The following is a 6,000-nucleotide window of genomic DNA, read 5'->3' as shown; positions in this document are numbered from 1 at the left end:
TCAGGCGCATTCAATCATTGATTACAACCTGATTTACTTATTTTCCAAGGAGATCTAACCAGCTGTCATGAGAAGATTTAATTGGAAAATAGTTTTAGGGTTTTCAAGATGTCCAAGCCCAACTGAAAGCTTCTATAAAAAGGGACTTCTAAAACTTGATTTAACACACAACCAATACTGAGCGAAATACTGAGAGAGAGCTAGGGTTTGTGTCTTGTTTAGTCGTGAGACTTGTAAGCCATTCAAGTCATCCATAGATGATTAAATTGGTCTGATTTGTGGTTGTAATTTGTCACTCAAAGCTTGTAAGCAAGAGTGTGTGTCTACTTGATCAAAGTTGTTAAGCAAGATCAAGTGTGTGTCTACTTGATCAAAGTTGTTAAGCAAGATCAAGTGTGTGTCTACTTGATTGAAACTGTGAAGTAAAATCAAGTGTGTGTTATTGAAAAGTGTTTTCTTTTAACAAGGGATTGTTGTTTAAAATCACAGGTGTGATTGTAGGGAAGTGAGTGGGTTCTCATATCTAAGAGTGCTTAGGTAGAAATTGCACGGGTAGAGATTAGGTGAGAAAGACTGTAACTTGTTGAAGTGTACAGAGAGTCTTTGAACTGATTCTATTTTAGTGAATTTCCTTCCTGGCTTGGTAGCCCCCAGATGTAGGTGAGTTGGACCGAACTGGGTTAACAATTTCTTGTGTGTCTTGCATTACTATTCTCTATCTTTATCCTGTTTGCATTACTCAAATATTAGTGTCGTGACATTACCTTCGACATCTCATATCTGATACCAGAATTTCATAACCTTCACCTCTTCAGTCAGAATGTCCTTAAATAGGGGCAGTTGTAAGACCCCAATTTTGACCCTAAGATCCCTCATGCATTTTCATCATAAGCATAGGCATTGGGATCATATCTTGGCATCCTCCTTACCCCTTTCTTCATTGGGTTAGTTTTGGGAGAGATCACCAAGCATCTTTGTGATTATATCATACTTGTATATTATCATTTCACTAACAAAAATACCAAAAATATGTCTTTGTATCTATCTAACTCTTTTGTAGGTAGGGCATGATCTTATTAATTCATTGATCACATCTAGGGTTTGAGACCCTCATGAACAAAGAGCACAACCAAGAATTTATGCAAGAATGGTTATAAGTATCATATATGAGTTCCATTGATTCCTACATGTTATATTGATCAAGTTTTCTTCAAGAGTTTGAGGGTGATTTGCCTTGGAAACCCTAGTTTGACTAGGTATCTTGAGTAACTTCTCCAACAAGCTATCTCACCAATTGATCAAATTTCTCAAGGGTAACTTCAAAATTCATAATATTATGCATATATGATCTACCATGAGCCAAGAAAGTCAAGAGAATTTGAAATTAGCAAGTTGGTTGATGGTGGTTGGCCAGATGATTTCATCTGATCAAAACTGGGTCTCCCTAGACCCTATCTCTTTCAATTTTCACCATATGAAAATGATTCCAAGAGAAAACATACTCTAAATGACATTATAAACAACTTTCATGTTGATACCTAGAGCTAGTTTAGCTTGAAAAATCATTTTCTATGTTGAAACATTATAGGTCATTTTGTCTAAACCCTAATTTGAAAGTCAACTTCCCAAGGCCATAACTTGCTCAATTTTTATGAGATGAAATATTTCCAAGTGGAACAATCAAATTCAATGTGTATAATTCAACTTTTATGTTTGGAGTGGGAGCTAATTAAACTTCTTTGAACATGTGATATGAGGCTACATTATAGGTCACTTTTGACCTATACCATTGATCAAGTGATTTTTCCAAACTTCAAAAATGTATAACTCTGTCATTTCAAATCCAAATGACATGAAATTGGTGACCATTTTGAAGGTCTTTTAGAGAGATACAACTTTGATGAAGACACATTTCTCATTTGAAGCTCCCATAAAAAGTTAAGAAAGGTGGAATATTGAAACATATGGCTTGACACTTAGAAAAGTTTTGATATGTCAAATTTTTCCAAACTTCCACCTCAAATATCTCCAAGTTCCAAGCTGCAAATGATAAAGTGTTCAACATCAAACTTGTTCCTCTTGATCTCACCTTTCCCAAGAGCTCAAACTCATTCATTTTGGACTTGAAATGCATAGGCTGCACATGGCTTAAATAGGCTGATATCATTTGGGATGGATCAATCTTCAAGTAATAATGCACATGTACCTTGCAATCCAATCCATCTTCAAAGCATATGATCATTCATTTGGACTTCCAAACCACCATTCCATGGGCCTATGCGCGCCCATGCAGTATGGCATCATCATTTTACCAAATTTGGAAAGTGGAAAGAGTGTGCAAATATCATTTGATTTCCCTATAAATTGAGGCCCTTATGCTCAGAATTAACACACACCTTGCGCCATCTTTGAATCCCCATTGAAAACCCTTCATTCTAAGAGGATAACCCTGATAAATTCATTTGAATTTGAGCTTGAATCTCCACTATTTTGGAATTCAATCCTCCAGGAATCCATTGCTTCTAAACCTTTCCATTCCTCTCCTGCAAGCAAGTGAAGTGAAGCCAAGCACGATTCAGATCAAGATCTAGCAAGCTCAGACCTCTATTGAAGGTAATTTGCAGAAAATTTAAACTCTTTGATTCTCCTTGATTCTTGCTCAATTCCACTGATTCTTGTGTTGTCTGAAGTCCTACCAATGTAGGCAAGGAGTTTGAGTTGCTTTGAGGCCAAATCGAAGCAACTCAGATCATGAACCTCATTTTTAAATTCCACATATCTCTCAATATAGTTGGAATTGGAAGAATTGGAGGTGATATTCGTGCCCAGTGATGTTTTCTCTTTAAAATCATGTCCCTATTTGGAATTTTGGTGATGGTTCATGTTGACCAGTCCGGTGAAGCTCACTGGAGAAGACAACCAGAGCTCTGGTTCCGATGATGAGGTGTCTTGAGTCTGAGCCATGGGATCCAACTTCCACGTTTTAATCTTAGCCGTCCCTTGTGAATACCATGTTTGCAGCGCTGTTGACTAGGGAACACATGGAACGCGCATTTTGGATCATCAGATCTGCCATCTCAATTAATGAGGGAGATCTGATGGTCCACGTATTTTTGGATTTTCTGATTTTCATTTTAATTCCATTTTCTTCAATAATTCATATTAAATTTAATATTGATCCAAAAAATATGGGACTTTCACCAAAAAATTTGAAATATTTTTCTATTTCATATTCTGAATTAAAATTATTTTTTGGATCATTATTAATATTTTTCATGAATTAATTGATTTTTCATTTGTTTTTAATTGTTTAAAAATATTTTTAAGTGTCCAAAAATTATGAAATTTTTTCTCCAAGGTCCTTTGACCTTGTTTGACCTATGATAAATCTCATGGCTATTTATTTGGTGTTTTGATGAGATTTTAGGATTTAGATAAAACATATTTGAATTTAATGCATTATTTTAATATTTTTAATTGAATAAATGCCATTTTAATTGTGTTGACCATTTGTATTGACTTAATTGAGTTTCTTATTTGTTGTTGGGCCTTGGTCAAGGTTGATTTGACTTTGTCAAGTTAATATTATTGGATTTAGGGGATTGATGGAATGTACATTCCATCTCCCAAAATGAATGAATAATATTAATTTGGTAAAAGTCCTCCTTTGACCAATTTGTGATCTCATTCATCCCTTTCCCTCTTCATCTAAATCCCCTTCTTCATCCATTCATTTTCAATTGGCCAATGACATCTCAAAATCCTAATGCTAGTTAATTGAAAGATTTACATGAGTATGGATGAGATTAGGCCACACCTTTTGCATATTTTTGTGTGTGGTATGTTTAATGAGCATAGTTCTTAATACTATGTCTCCAACATGCATTAATGATGCGGTGCTTTTCGCAAGTATACGAACGCGTTAGAGTAATATAAAAGATTGTCGAATCCACAAAGACCAAGTGTCAATCTATCGTTATCTATTGTTATGGTGTTTATCAAAGGCAATCAAAATAGGTGTTTTTAGAGTGTGCAAAGAAAAGTAAGGTATTGAATAAAGTTTAATTAATAAAGACAGGGTCGAATATAATTCACATAATCAATTAATAATCCAAGTACTTGCTAATAGAACTACTTATGGGCAATGTTTCCTACTTTGAAAAGAACTAATTTAACGGGAACTGTCGCTTTCGTGTATTCAGAACTGAGTTGTACTCCCTAATCAAACCCTCTTATTGTCACTTATAAAAAGGCGCGCATTGCGTTAGAGTGGTAAACCTATTTTTAAGAAATATAGTGTCTTGACTAAGTTGAAAAGTATTATAACCTGGATTTCTTAACCAAAAGAGGTTCTTACGAACCAGACTCTAAACTTATGCACGCGAGTGCGGAAAGTAAATAAAAGTAGTGCGAGTGCGGGAAATAAATAATTTAAAGCGAGTGCGAGGAAATAAATAATTTAAAGCGAGTGCGAGGAAATAAATAAAAGTAAAGCGAGTGCGAGGAAATAAATATTTAAAGCGAGTGCGAGGAAATAAATAATTTAAAGCGAGTGCGAGGAAATAAATAAGATAAAGACAATTAATAAAAACCTGCTCCAATCGGCAGGTTGAGTAAATTGCAAAGCGGAAATGAAAATGGCGGTAGGATTAACTTCCTCCCAAAGTGCTCCAATCTTGATTACAGACTCGATTACACAATTGTGGTAACACTCCAATGCGAAGCGATTACCACTTTAAAATACTGAATATATGCCTAAGTGAAACAAAGTTTGCTGCTAAGTTTGCCTCTGCTCTAAGTTTGGATGGTTGAAAAAGTAATTTCGAGTTTCTATTTATAAGCAAGTAAAAAGATGGAAATGACAAGGATGCCCTTCAACTTGAAAATGGGAGGGAAAACTTTTCCTCTTGTGGCGCCCGCCACAAGGCCATGGTGCCCGCCACAAGGCCAATCTGAGGCGCCTTAGTGGAAGTAGTGGGGAACGTGGCAGTTGAGGGAGGTTGAGCTTGGACACGTCATGGCAGAGTCTATGGCGCCAGCCATGGTGGAAGCCACAAGTACAAAATGCTGAATTTTAGGGTTTTTAGCTCTTTTTCGCTCCTTTTCTCGATCGGGGCTCCAATCAAAGTAAAAACCTGAAAAACAAAGAAAAACATAGTAATAACACAACAAAATGACAACAAAACTACTAAAATGCATGTGAAATCGGAGTCGAAAATACGGTGAATTTCAGTGTTATCAAACTCTCCCACACTTAAACCTTTGCTTGTCCTCAAGCAAAACATTAAAAAGCTCATAAAAGAAAAACTGGTGTAAACGAGTGCTTCAGGTAAAAAATTCTAAGTTCAAGTCGGGATGCAGTGGTAGGTACTAATTGAGTGAACTAAGGGTATCATTATGACACTAATCCGCAAATACGGACATAAACTTTATTCCTATATTAACCAACCCATATTATCCCACAAAACCTAGGTCTGCCTCTTCATCTCTTTTTGTGTCCTTTTCATTCAGGCACAATCACATTAAGCTCGTTATCCGTACATGCTTCATAGTAGAGTGGCCTGTTAGTGATTATGATCTGAGCATGGGGTTTCTGGCACATAAATATGTGTAAACCATTTTATTGGACCCAATTGTAGTTGTGGGGGATCGGATCGTAATCCGTCCTACCGAGTTCAGTGCCAGATACCTCTGAACCAACTAACAGTGGGTAACTTTTTCTTTTTCTTTTTGTAGCAAATTTTTACAATTCTTTGGTTTAAATGACTTTGTGAGGGTCACTTGTACCGGAGTTGCCTTTTTGCTTTCTTTTATTTTTTTGTTTTGCTGGATCATTCACTTATTTGCATCGGTCCCCTACGTATGCGTAGGCCGGAGCTGACTGCTGAGATAAACTACTGAGGACTTATACGGAAATGATGATTAAGGCCATGGTATATGGGGTTTCGGGAGTGGTTCCTATATTTACGAAGTCTATGGTGTTAAAATAATACTGATGTT

The sequence above is a fragment of the Lathyrus oleraceus genome, chromosome 5 (assembly GCF_024323335.1).
Source record: "Lathyrus oleraceus cultivar Zhongwan6 chromosome 5, CAAS_Psat_ZW6_1.0, whole genome shotgun sequence".
NCBI lineage: Eukaryota > Viridiplantae > Streptophyta > Magnoliopsida > Fabales > Fabaceae > Lathyrus > Lathyrus oleraceus.
Note: the sequence above shows the minus strand (reverse complement) of the source record.